Below are 13,345 nucleotides of genomic sequence, written 5' to 3' on the forward strand. Positions count from 1 at the left end.
CTCGATGGGACCATTTTATGACTCTTGACCAAATCATTTTCTTTCAAGTGTATTCATTAATATCACATATCTAATACCGGTAGGGTGAACAATTAATTTATTGATTATACTCTAAAAGTTTATTAGATGTGAGCAAATAATAGAAATTTTACAATACCTGGAAACTAAATGGCTCAAAATAATGAGAGATTTTACAAACTCACTCTGGTTTCTCAAACTCATCACAGGGGCCTGATGCAAGACATTACTTTTTAAAATCTTACTGTTATTGTTAAGGCGAACAAGGAACTTTTTCATTGCAAAGCATTCATTAAAACAAAACTTGAGGAGTCAAACTTTGTATTACGGGGACCGAAGATGTGCAGTTTGAATAATAATCTTGAAATTCAGACGTACAAAGATTTTACACACTGATTTTCAACAGTAAATCCACAACCAAAAAAGTTGAATCTTTTGAAAGACATGTCAAAGGTGTGAATCTGAAATTCACTTTTAAAGACATTCACAATGAAATGCACTGTGTAAGTCCAGCATGTTGTCAGCTAAGAAATCAGCAAAAATGAACTATCTCATTACTGGCCATATAGATGAGAAAGGAAAATAAACTCATGTTTACAATGTGGATGTGAAAGAACAGTTTCTAGGTTCAGCTTCAATATTTATGTTAATGAATAATTGATATGTTCATATTGTCTAACAGCTATCTAGACGGATAAAGCTATGTATGCATCTATACATACTTATGCGTTCATACGCATCAGTATAAAACATTGATATTATGTTTTTTCTAGACCAAATTCTAAAAAATGAGTTAAACAGTGAATCTCATAATTGTAGTAGGTCCCACCGAGATTTGAACTCGGATCGCTGGATTCAGAGTCCAGAGTGCTAACCATTACACCATGGAACCCTCTCACACAAGAGTGACGTTTCCATTGAGACAAAAGAGAGCGCATCAGTGATGGCCTTCTCTTATATTGATAAAAAGATATCTCATTTGAATGGTCATAGTGGATAGAGCTTTAATGTGATTTGATTCTTTTCAGCTATATTCTCTATAAAAGTGTTAAATATTCAAATGTTTATCTGAATATAAAAGTTATATCACAATGTTCATCTTTGCCAGTAGCATAATAAAACAGTCTACATTTCCAGACTACTGAAGCAATGTCTCTGTCTCCTGCATGGGTGGCTCCATAGAGCAATGGTTGGCAATTTGGACTTTGCATCCAATGATCCGATTTGAAACCTTGGAGGGACTTTTTTTATTACTCTTGAGCTTTTCCATTTCTTCATCTTTGTTCATTGATAGCTCAAATCCAACACCAGTAGGTTGAAAGAGTCAATTATTGAATGCTTTCAAAATGTCCATCAGCTTGAACAAGTTACATCAATACAAACTTTAAAATACTTTGACATCAAATTTCTTCACAAAGTAGTTAGCCATTATAAAATCATATTCTGATTTTCTCAAACGCATTTCAGATGGGTGATTCACAGCATCACTTTTTTAAGCTTTCCCGCTATTGATAAGGCGAAAATAGCACATTTTGAATGAGAAGTTTTCTTCAATCAAACATAGAGGAACCCAAATGATGATCTCATTCAGCTAGTAAAAATGTTGTTTTATATTAGTATGGAAATCGTGAAAAGAAAATGTTTTTCATGCTGATTTACAACAGTTGATCTCCAATCGTAAAATATAAGCTTTTGGTCGGAGGCATCACAGGTACTGATCAAATTCTAATTTTTGAACATTGTTCACAAATCATATGATATGCTTTATATACATAAACTGTATTGTTGGATCAATACTGAGTAAAAAGTGACTATCTCAATTTCAGGACATATAAAAGAGAAAGAAGTAGAAACTCATGTTTCAAATGCTGAGAGGCAACAACTGTTCATGATTTTCACCTCCACTAATTATATTTATTTTTATAATCTATATGTTTATATTTTCCTATAAATATACAGAGACATATAGCTATATATACAGAGATACATATGTACAGGTTGATTTTTACATGTTTATAAGTAAATGTGATGTTGTTCCAAATAAAACTTCTAAGAAGTGAATGGAAAAGAAAATTGTAAAGTTCAGATAAGTCCCACTGAAATTTGTACTCAGATCCCTGTTTTCAGAGTCCAGAGTGCTAACCATGACACCATCCACCCTCCCGTACCAGGGTGAGCTTTCCATTTTGACAGAAGAGATTTGCCTCAGGGGGCAACTTATCTTTCATTGAAAAATATTATCTCACATAAAAACCACTGTTCAACAGAGTTATAACGTTATTTGAGTCTTTTGGGCAACATCCTTCCCCAACATAGTTCAATATGCAAAAGTTTACCAGAATAGGAAAGCAATCCAATACAGTTTCTCTTTGACAGTAGAATATTAAAAACTTTGACATTTCCACATTCCTGCAGCAGTTTATGCTCCTTTCACATGGGAGGTTCCATGGTGTAACGGTTAGCACTTTGGACTTTGAATCCAATGATCCGAGTTCAAATCTCGATGGGACCATTTTATGACTCTTGACCAAATCATTTTCTTTCAAGTGTATTCATTAATATCACATATCTAATACCGGTAGGGTGAACAATTAATTTATTGATTATACTCTAAAAGTTTATTAGATGTGAGCAAATAATAGAAATTTTACAATACCTGGAAACTAAATGGCTCAAAATAATGAGAGATTTTACAAACTCACTCTGGTTTCTCAAACTCATCACAGGGGCCTGATGCAAGACATTACTTTTTAAAATCTTACTGTTATTGTTAAGGCGAACAAGGAACTTTTTCATTGCAAAGCATTCATTAAAACAAAACTTGAGGAGTCAAACTTTGTATTACGGGGACCGAAGATGTGCAGTTTGAATAATAATCTTGAAATTCAGACGTACAAAGATTTTACACACTGATTTTCAACAGTAAATCCACAACCAAAAAAGTTGAATCTTTTGAAAGACATGTCAAAGGTGTGAATCTGAAATTCACTTTTAAAGACATTCACAATGAAATGCACTGTGTAAGTCCAGCATGTTGTCAGCTAAGAAATCAGCAAAAATGAACTATCTCATTACTGGCCATATAGATGAGAAACGAAAATAAACTCATGTTTACAATGTGGATGTGAAAGAACAGTTTCTAGGTTCAGCTTCAATATTTATGTTAATGAATAATTGATATGTTCATATTGTCTAACAGCTATCTAGACGGATAAAGCTATGTATGCATCTATACATACTTATGCGTTCATACGCATCAGTATAAAACATTGATATTATGTTTTTTCTAGACCAAATTCTAAAAAATGAGTTAAACAGTGAATCTCATAATTGTAGTAGGTCCCACCGAGATTTGAACTCGGATCGCTGGATTCAGAGTCCAGAGTGCTAACCATTACACCATGGAACCCTCTCACACAAGAGTGACGTTTCCATTGAGACAAAAGAGAGCGCATCAGTGATGGCCTTCTCTTATATTGATAAAAAGATATCTCATTTGAATGGTCATAGTGGATAGAGCTTTAATGTGATTTGATTCTTTTCAGCTATATTCTCTATAAAAGTGTTAAATATTCAAATGTTTATCTGAATATAAAAGTTATATCACAATGTTCATCTTTGCCTGTAGCATAATAAAACAGTCTACATTTCCAGACTACTGAAGCAATGTCTCTGTCTCCTGCATGGGTGGCTCCATAGAGCAATGGTTGGCAATTTGGACTTTGCATCCAATGATCCGATTTGAAACCTTGGAGGGACTTTTTTATTACTCTTGAGCTTTTCCATTTCTTCATCTTTGTTCATTGATAGCTCAAATCCAACACCAGTAGGTTGAAAGAGTCAATTATTGAATGCTTTCAAAATGTCCATCAGCTTGAACAAGTTACATCAATACAAACTTTAAAATACTTTGACATCAAATTTCTTCACAAAGTAGTTAGCCATTATAAAATCATATTCTGATTTTCTCAAACGCATTTCAGATGGGTGATTCACAGCATCACTTTTTTAAGCTTTCCCGCTATTGATAAGGCGAAAATAGCACATTTTGAATGAGAAGTTTTCTTCAATCAAACATAGAGGAACCCAAATGATGATCTCATTCAGCTAGTAAAAATGTTGTTTTATATTAGTATGGAAATCGTGAAAAGAAAATGTTTTTCATGCTGATTTACAACAGTTGATCTCCAATCGTAAAATATAAGCTTTTGGTCGGAGGCATCACAGGTACTGATCAAATTCTAATTTTTGAACATTGTTCACAAATCATATGATATGCTTTATATACATAAACTGTATTGTTGGATCAATACTGAGTAAAAAGTGACTATCTCAATTTCAGGACATATAAAAGAGAAAGAAGTAGAAACTCATGTTTCAAATGCTGAGAGGCAACAACTGTTCATGATTTTCACCTCCACTAATTATATTTATTTTTATAATCTATATGTTTATATTTTCCTATAAATATACAGAGACATATAGCTATATATACAGAGATACATATGTACAGGTTGATTTTTACATGTTTATAAGTAAATGTGATGTTGTTCCAAATAAAACTTCTAAGAAGTGAATGGAAAAGAAAATTGTAAAGTTCAGATAAGTCCCACTGAAATTTGTACTCAGATACCTGTTTTCAGAGTCCAGAGTGCTAACCATGACACCATCCACCCTCCCGTACCAGGGTGAGCTTTCCATTTTGACAGAAGAGATTTGCCTCAGGGGGCAACTTATCTTTCATTGAAAAATATTATCTCACATAAAAACCACTGTTCAACAGAGTTATAACGTTATTTGAGTCTTTTGGGCAACATCCTTCCCCAACATAGTTCAATATGCAAAAGTTTACCAGAATAGGAAAGCAATCCAATACAGTTTCTCTTTGACAGTAGAATATTAAAAACTTTGACATTTCCACATTCCTGCAGCAGTTTATGCTCCTTTCACATGGGAGGTTCCATGGTGTAACGGTTAGCACTTTGGACTTTGAATCCAATGATCCGAGTTCAAATCTCGGTGGGACCATTTTATGACTCTTGACCAAATCATTTTCTTTCAAGTGTATTCATTAATATCACATATCTAATACCGGTAGGGTGAACAATTAATTTATTGATTATACTCTAAAAGTTTATTAGATGTGAGCAAATAATAGAAATTTTACAATACCTGGAACCTAAATGGCTCAAAATAATGAGAGATTTTACAAACTCACTCTGGTTTCTCAAACTCATCACAGGGGCCTGATGCAAGACATTACTTTTTAAAATCTTACTGTTATTGTTAAGGCGAACAAGGAACTTTTTCATTGCAAAGCATTCATTAAAACAAAACTTGAGGAGTCAAACTTTGTATTACGGGGACCGAAGATGTGCAGTTTGAATAATAATCTTGAAATTCAGCTGTACAAAGATTTTACACACTGATTTTCAACAGTAAATCCACAACCAAAAAAGTTGAATCTTTTGAAAGACATGTCAAAGGTGTGAATCTGAAATTCACTTTTAAAGACATTCACAATGAAATGCACTGTGTAAGTCCAGCATGTTGTCAGCTAAGAAATCAGCAAAAATGAACTATCTCATTACTGGCCATATAGATGAGAAAGGAAAATAAACTCATGTTTACAATGTGGATGTGAAAGAACAGTTTCTAGGTTCAGCTTCAATATTTATGTTAATGAATAATTGATATGTTCATATTGTCTAACAGCTATCTAGACGGATAAAGCTATGTATGCATCTATACATACTTATGCGTTCATACGCATCAGTATAAAACATTGATATTATGTTTTTTCTAGACCAAATTCTAAAAAATGAGTTAAACAGTGAATCTCATAATTGTAGTAGGTCCAACCGAGATTTGAACTCGGATCGCTGGATTCAGAGTCCAGAGTGCTAACCATTACACCATGGAACCCTCTCACACAAGAGTGACGTTTCCATTGAGACAAAAGAGAGCGCATCAGTGATGGCCTTCTCTTATATTGATAAAAAGATATCTCATTTGAATGGTCATAGTGGATAGAGCTTTAATGTGATTTGATTCTTTTCAGCTATATTCTCTATAAAAGTGTTAAATATTCAAATGTTTATCTGAATATAAAAGTTATATCACAATGTTCATCTTTGCCTGTAGCATAATAAAACAGTCTACATTTCCAGACTACTGAAGCAATGTCTCTGTCTCCTGCATGGGTGGCTCCATAGAGCAATGGTTGGCAATTTGGACTTTGCATCCAATGATCCGATTTGAAACCTTGGAGGGACTTTTTTATTACTCTTGAGCTTTTCCATTTCTTCATCTTTGTTCATTGATAGCTCAAATCCAACACCAGTAGGTTGAAAGAGTCAATTATTGAATGCTTTCAAAATGTCCATCAGCTTGAACAAGTTACATCAATACAAACTTTAAAATACTTTGACATCAAATTTCTTCACAAAGTAGTTAGCCATTATAAAATCATATTCTGATTTTCTCAAACGCATTTCAGATGGGTGATTCACAGCATCACTTTTTTAAGCTTTCCCGCTATTGATAAGGCGAAAATAGCACATTTTGAATGAGAAGTTTTCTTCAATCAAACATAGAGGAACCCAAATGATGATCTCATTCAGCTAGTAAAAATGTTGTTTTATATTAGTATGGAAATCGTGAAAAGAAAATGTTTTTCATGCTGATTTACAACAGTTGATCTCCAATCGTAAAATATAAGCTTTTGGTCGGAGGCATCACAGGTACTGATCAAATTCTAATTTTTGAACATTGTTCACAAATCATATGATATGCTTTATATACATAAACTGTATTGTTGGATCAATACTGAGTAAAAAGTGACTATCTCAATTTCAGGACATATAAAAGAGAAAGAAGTAGAAACTCATGTTTCAAATGCTGAGAGGCAACAACTGTTCATGATTTTCACCTCCACTAATTATATTTATTTTTATAATCTATATGTTTATATTTTCCTATAAATATACAGAGACATATAGCTATATATACAGAGATACATATGTACAGGTTGATTTTTACATGTTTATAAGTAAATGTGATGTTGTTCCAAATAAAACTTCTAAGAAGTGAATGGAAAAGAAAATTGTAAAGTTCAGATAAGTCCCACTGAAATTTGTACTCAGATACCTGTTTTCAGAGTCCAGAGTGCTAACCATGACACCATCCACCCTCCCGTACCAGGGTGAGCTTTCCATTTTGACAGAAGAGATTTGCCTCAGGGGGCAACTTATCTTTCATTGAAAAATATTATCTCACATAAAAACCACTGTTCAACAGAGTTATAACGTTATTTGAGTCTTTTGGGCAACATCCTTCCCCAACATAGTTCAATATGCAAAAGTTTACCAGAATAGGAAAGCAATCCAATACAGTTTCTCTTTGACAGTAGAATATTAAAAACTTTGACATTTCCACATTCCTGCAGCAGTTTATGCTCCTTTCACATGGGAGGTTCCATGGTGTAACGGTTAGCACTTTGGACTTTGAATCCAATGATCCGAGTTCAAATCTCGGTGGGACCATTTTATGACTCTTGACCAAATCATTTTCTTTCAAGTGTATTCATTAATATCACATATCTAATACCGGTAGGGTGAACAATTAATTTATTGATTATACTCTAAAAGTTTATTAGATGTGAGCAAATAATAGAAATTTTACAATACCTGGAACCTAAATGGCTCAAAATAATGAGAGATTTTACAAACTCACTCTGGTTTCTCAAACTCATCACAGGGGCCTGATGCAAGACATTACTTTTTAAAATCTTACTGTTATTGTTAAGGCGAACAAGGAACTTTTTCATTGCAAAGCATTCATTAAAACAAAACTTGAGGAGTCAAACTTTGTATTACCGGGACCGAAGATGTGCAGTTTGAATAATAATCTTGAAATTCAGACGTACAAAGATTTTACACACTGATTTTCAACAGTAAATCCACAACCAAAAAAGTTGAATCTTTTGAAAGACATGTCAAAGGTGTGAATCTGAAATTCACTTTTAAAGAAATTCACAATGAAATGCACTGTGTAAGTCCAGCATGTTGTCAGCTAAGAAATCAGCAAAAATGAACTATCTCATTACTGGCCATATAGATGAGAAAGGAAAATAAACTCATGTTTACAATGTGGATGTGAAAGAACAGTTTCTAGGTTCAGCTTCAATATTTATGTTAATGAATAATTGATATGTTCATATTGTCTAACAGCTATCTAGACGGATAAAGCTATGTATGCATCTATACATACTTATGCGTTCATACGCATCAGTATAAAACATTGATATTATGTTTTTTCTAGACCAAATTCTAAAAAATGAGTTAAACAGTGAATCTCATAATTGTAGTAGGTCCAACCGAGATTTGAACTCGGATCGCTGGATTCAGAGTCCAGAGTGCTAACCATTACACCATGGAACCCTCTCACACAAGAGTGACGTTTCCATTGAGACAAAAGAGAGCGCATCAGTGATGGCCTTCTCTTATATTGATAAAAAGATATCTCATTTGAATGGTCATAGTGGATAGAGCTTTAATGTGATTTGATTCTTTTCAGCTATATTCTCTATAAAAGTGTTAAATATTCAAATGTTTATCTGAATATAAAAGTTATATCACAATGTTCATCTTTGCCTGTAGCATAATAAAACAGTCTACATTTCCAGACTACTGAAGCAATGTCTCTGTCTCCTGCATGGGTGGCTCCATAGAGCAATGGTTGGCAATTTGGACTTTGCATCCAATGATCCGATTTGAAACCTTGGAGGGACTTTTTTATTACTCTTGAGCTTTTCCATTTCGTCATCTTTGTTCATTGATAGCTCAAATCCAACACCAGTAGGTTGAAAGAGTCAATTATTGAATGCTTTCAAAATGTCCATCAGCTTGAACAAGTTACATCAATACAAACTTTAAAATACTTTGACATCAAATTTCTTCACAAAGTAGTTAGCCATTATAAAATCATATTCTGATTTTCTCAAACGCATTTCAGATGGGTGATTCACAGCATCACTTTTTTAAGCTTTCCGGCTATTGATAAGGCGAAAATAGCACATTTTGAATGAGAAGTTTTCTTCAATCAAACATAGAGGAACCCAAATGATGATCTCATTCAGCTAGTAAAAATGTTGTTTTATATTAGTATGGAAATCGTGAAAAGAAAATGTTTTTCATGCTGATTTACAACAGTTGATCTCCAATCGTAAAATATAAGCTTTTGGTCGGAGGCATCACAGGTACTGATCAAATTCTAATTTTTGAACATTGTTCACAAATCATATGATATGCTTTATATACATAAACTGTATTGTTGGATCAATACTGAGTAAAAAGTGACTATCTCAATTTCAGGACATATAAAAGAGAAAGAAGTAGAAACTCATGTTTCAAATGCTGAGAGGCAACAACTGTTCATGATTTTCACCTCCACTAATTATATTTATTTTTATAATCTATATGTTTATATTTTCCTATAAATACAGAGACATATAGCTATATATACAGAGATACATATGTACAGGTTGATTTTTACATGTTTATAAGTAAATGTGATGTTGTTCCAAATAAAACTTCTAAGAAGTGAATGGAAAAGAAAATTGTAAAGTTCAGATAAGTCCCACTGAAATTTGTACTCAGATCCCTGTTTTCAGAGTCCAGAGTGCTAACCATGACACCATCCACCCTCCCGTACCAGGGTGAGCTTTCCATTTTGACAGAAGAGATTTGCCTCAGGGGGCAACTTATCTTTCATTGAAAAATATTATCTCACATAAAAACCACTGTTCAACAGAGTTATAACGTTATTTGAGTCTTTTGGGCAACATCCTTCCCCAACATAGTTCAATATGCAAAAGTTTACCAGAATAGGAAAGCAATCCAATACAGTTTCTCTTTGACAGTAGAATATTAAAAACTTTGACATTTCCACTTTCCTGCAGCAGTTTATGCTCCTTTCACATGGGAGGTTCCATGGTGTAACGGTTAGCACTTTGGACTTTGAATCCAATGATCCGAGTTCAAATCTCGGTGGGACCATTTTATGACTCTTGACCAAATCATTTTCTTTCAAGTGTATTCATTAATATCACATATCTAATACCGGTAGGGTGAACAATTAATTTATTGATTATACTCTAAAAGTTTATTAGATGTGAGCAAATAATAGAAATTTTACAATACCTGGAACCTAAATGGCTCAAAATAATGAGAGATTTTACAAACTCACTCTGGTTTCTCAAACTCATCACAGGGGCCTGATGCAAGACATTACTTTTTAAAATCTTACTGTTATTGTTAAGGCGAACAAGGAACTTTTTCATTGCAAAGCATTCATTAAAACAAAACTTGAGGAGTCAAACTTTGTATTACCGGGACCGAAGATGTGCAGTTTGAATAATAATCTTGAAATTCAGACGTACAAAGATTTTACACACTGATTTTCAACAGTAAATCCACAACCAAAAAAGTTGAATCTTTTGAAAGACATGTCAAAGGTGTGAATCTGAAATTCACTTTTAAAGACATTCACAATGAAATGCACTGTGTAAGTCCAGCATGTTGTCAGCTAAGAAATCAGCAAAAATGAACTATCTCATTACTGGCCATATAGATGAGAAAGGAAAATAAACTCATGTTTACAATGTGGATGTGAAAGAACAGTTTCTAGGTTCAGCTTCAATATTTATGTTAATGAATAATTGATATGTTCATATTGTCTAACAGCTATCTAGACGGATAAAGCTATGTATGCATCTATACATACTTATGCGTTCATACGCATCAGTATAAAACATTGATATTATGTTATTTCTAGACCAAATTCTAAAAAATGAGTTAAACAGTGAATCTCATAATTGTAGTAGGTCCCACCGAGATTTGAACTCGGATCGCTGGATTCAGAGTCCAGAGTGCTAACCATTACACCATGGAACCCTCTCACACAAGAGTGACGTTTCCATTGAGACAAAAGAGAGCGCATCAGTGATGGCCTTCTCTTATATTGATAAAAAGATTAGGCCTGGGCGTAGTTCGCGAAGTAGCACTTCGCGAAGCTACGCAAAGTGAAGTTCGCACTACGCGAGCTACGCGTAGCACTTCGCGAACTGCGTAGTACCTTGTTCGCACTGTGCCAGATGTCGTTTTCAATGATTGCACAGTGCGGACAAGCAACCGGCACTGTGCAATCATTGAAAATGGCATCTTGCACAGTGCGAGCTGTAGTTTTCTGCTGCTCGAGTAGATTTTTACTCGAGCTTCAGCTTTCTCAACGCGAACTGGTAGTTTCTCGTCGCGAGCATACGCGACCACTCGCAATGAAAACCTGACCTCCTCGCGTTGGGAATCTCGCCGGGATGTTTATTTTCCATGCTCGCGATCGCCAACTTGAAGTTGCTGATCGCGAACAAGGAAAAAGTCTCGCCGGGATGTCATTTTGCTTGCTCGCGGTTGCCAACTTGACGTTGAGGACCGCGAGCAAGCAAAAAATGACCGCAGCACTACGCAACACTACGCTACGCATGTTCGCACTGTGCTACGTGCAGTTCGCGTAGTGCGAAGTAGAGCGAACTTCGCAAACTACGCGAGCGTAGTGTAGTGCTTTGCCCAGGCTTAAAAAAGATATCTCATTTGAATGGTCATAGTGGATAGAGCTTTAATGTGATTTGATTCTTTTCAGCTATATTCTCTATAAAAGTGTTAAATATTCAAATGTTTATCTGAATATAAAAGTTATATCACAATGTTCATCTTTGCCTGTAGCATAATAAAACAGTCTACATTTCCAGACTACTGAAGCAATGTCTCTGTCTCCTGCATGGGTGGCTCCATAGAGCAATGGTTGGCAATTTGGACTTTGCATCCAATGATCCGATTTAAAACCTTGGAGGGACTTTTTTTATTACTCTTGAGCTTTTCCATTTCTTCATCTTTGTTCATTGATAGCTCAAATCCAACACCAGTAGTTTGAAAGAGTCCATTATTGAATGCTTTCAAAATGTCCATCAGCTTGAACAAGTTACATCAATACAAACTTTAAAATACTTTGACATCAAATTTCTTCACAAAGTAGTTAGCCATTATAAAATCATATTCTGATTTTCTCAAACGCATTTCAGATGGGTGATTCACAGCATCACTTTTTTAAGCTTTCCCGCTATTGATAAGGCGAAAATAGCACATTTTGAATGAGAAGTTTTCTTCAATCAAACATAGAGGAACCCAAATGATGATCTCATTCAGCTAGTAAAAATGTTGTTTTATATTAGTATGGAAATCGTGAAAAGAAAATGTTTTTCATGCTGATTTACAACAGTTGATCTCCAATCCTAAAATATAAGCTTTTGGTCAGAGGCATCACAGGTACTGATCAAATTCTAATTTGTGAACATTGTTCACAAATCATATGATATGCTTTATATACATAAACTGTATTGTTGGATCAATACTGAGTAAAAAGTGACTATCTCAATTTCAGGACATATAAAAGCGAAAGAAGTAGAAACTCATGTTTCAAATGCTGAGAGGCAACAACTGTTCATGATTTTCACCTCCACTAATTATATTTATTTTTATAATCTATATGTTTATATTTTCCTATAAATATACAGAGACATATAGCTATATATACAGAGATACATATGTACAGGATGATTTTTACATGTTTATAAGTAAATGTGATGTTGTTCCAAATAAAACTTCTAAGAAGTGAATGGAAAAGAAAATTGTAAAGTTCAGATAAGTCCCACTGAAATGTGTACTCAGATCCCTGTTTTCAGAGTCCAGAGTGCTAACCATGACACCATCCACCCTCCCGTACCAGGGTGAGCTTTCCATTTTGACAGAAGAGATTTGCCTCAGGGGGCAACTTATCTTTCATTGAAAAATATTATCTCACATAAAAACCACTGTTCAACAGAGTTATAACGTTATTTGAGTCTTTTGGGCAACATCCTTCCCCAACATAGTTCAATATGCAAAAGTTTACCAGAATAGGAAAGCAATCCAATACAGTTTCTCTTTGACAGTAGAATATTAAAAACTTTGACATTTCCACATTCCTGCAGCAGTTTATGCTCCTTTCACATGGGAGGTTCCATGGTGTAACGGTTAGCACTTTGGACTTTGAATCCAATGATCCGAGTTCAAATCTCGGTGGGACCATTTTATGACTCTTGACCAAATCATTTTCTTTCAAGTGTATTCATTAATATCACATATCTAATACCGGTAGGGTGAACAATTAATTTATTGATTATACTCTAAAAGTTTATTAGATGTGAGCAAATAATAGAAATTTTACAATACCT

General features: G+C 34.3%; 7 non-coding genes across 7 annotated transcripts; 4 read left to right on the forward strand and 3 right to left on the reverse strand.

The window, feature by feature from the left end:
- Positions 1 to 838: 838 nt before the first annotated feature.
- TRNAQ-CUG (transfer RNA glutamine (anticodon CUG)) lies at positions 839 to 910 on the reverse strand. The gene has a single exon. It is a non-coding gene; the product is annotated as a tRNA-Gln (tRNA).
- A 2,445-nt stretch (positions 911 to 3,355) lies between these two features.
- On the reverse strand, positions 3,356 to 3,427 carry TRNAQ-CUG (transfer RNA glutamine (anticodon CUG)). Its single transcript has one exon. It is a non-coding gene; the product is annotated as a tRNA-Gln (tRNA).
- A 1,547-nt stretch (positions 3,428 to 4,974) lies between these two features.
- Positions 4,975 to 5,046, forward strand: TRNAQ-UUG (transfer RNA glutamine (anticodon UUG)). Its single transcript has one exon. It is a non-coding gene; the product is annotated as a tRNA-Gln (tRNA).
- A 2,444-nt stretch (positions 5,047 to 7,490) lies between these two features.
- On the forward strand, positions 7,491 to 7,562 carry TRNAQ-UUG (transfer RNA glutamine (anticodon UUG)). The gene has a single exon. It is a non-coding gene; the product is annotated as a tRNA-Gln (tRNA).
- A 2,442-nt stretch (positions 7,563 to 10,004) lies between these two features.
- On the forward strand, positions 10,005 to 10,076 carry TRNAQ-UUG (transfer RNA glutamine (anticodon UUG)). Its single transcript has one exon. It is a non-coding gene; the product is annotated as a tRNA-Gln (tRNA).
- An 825-nt stretch (positions 10,077 to 10,901) lies between these two features.
- On the reverse strand, positions 10,902 to 10,973 carry TRNAQ-CUG (transfer RNA glutamine (anticodon CUG)). Its single transcript has one exon. It is a non-coding gene; the product is annotated as a tRNA-Gln (tRNA).
- Positions 10,974 to 13,127: 2,154 nt separating this feature from the next.
- Positions 13,128 to 13,199, forward strand: TRNAQ-UUG (transfer RNA glutamine (anticodon UUG)). Its single transcript has one exon. It is a non-coding gene; the product is annotated as a tRNA-Gln (tRNA).
- The last annotated feature ends 146 nt before the right edge of the window (positions 13,200 to 13,345 follow it).

Source organism: Triturus cristatus, chromosome 5_2 (assembly GCF_964204655.1).
Source record: "Triturus cristatus chromosome 5_2, aTriCri1.1, whole genome shotgun sequence".
NCBI lineage: Eukaryota > Metazoa > Chordata > Amphibia > Caudata > Salamandridae > Triturus > Triturus cristatus.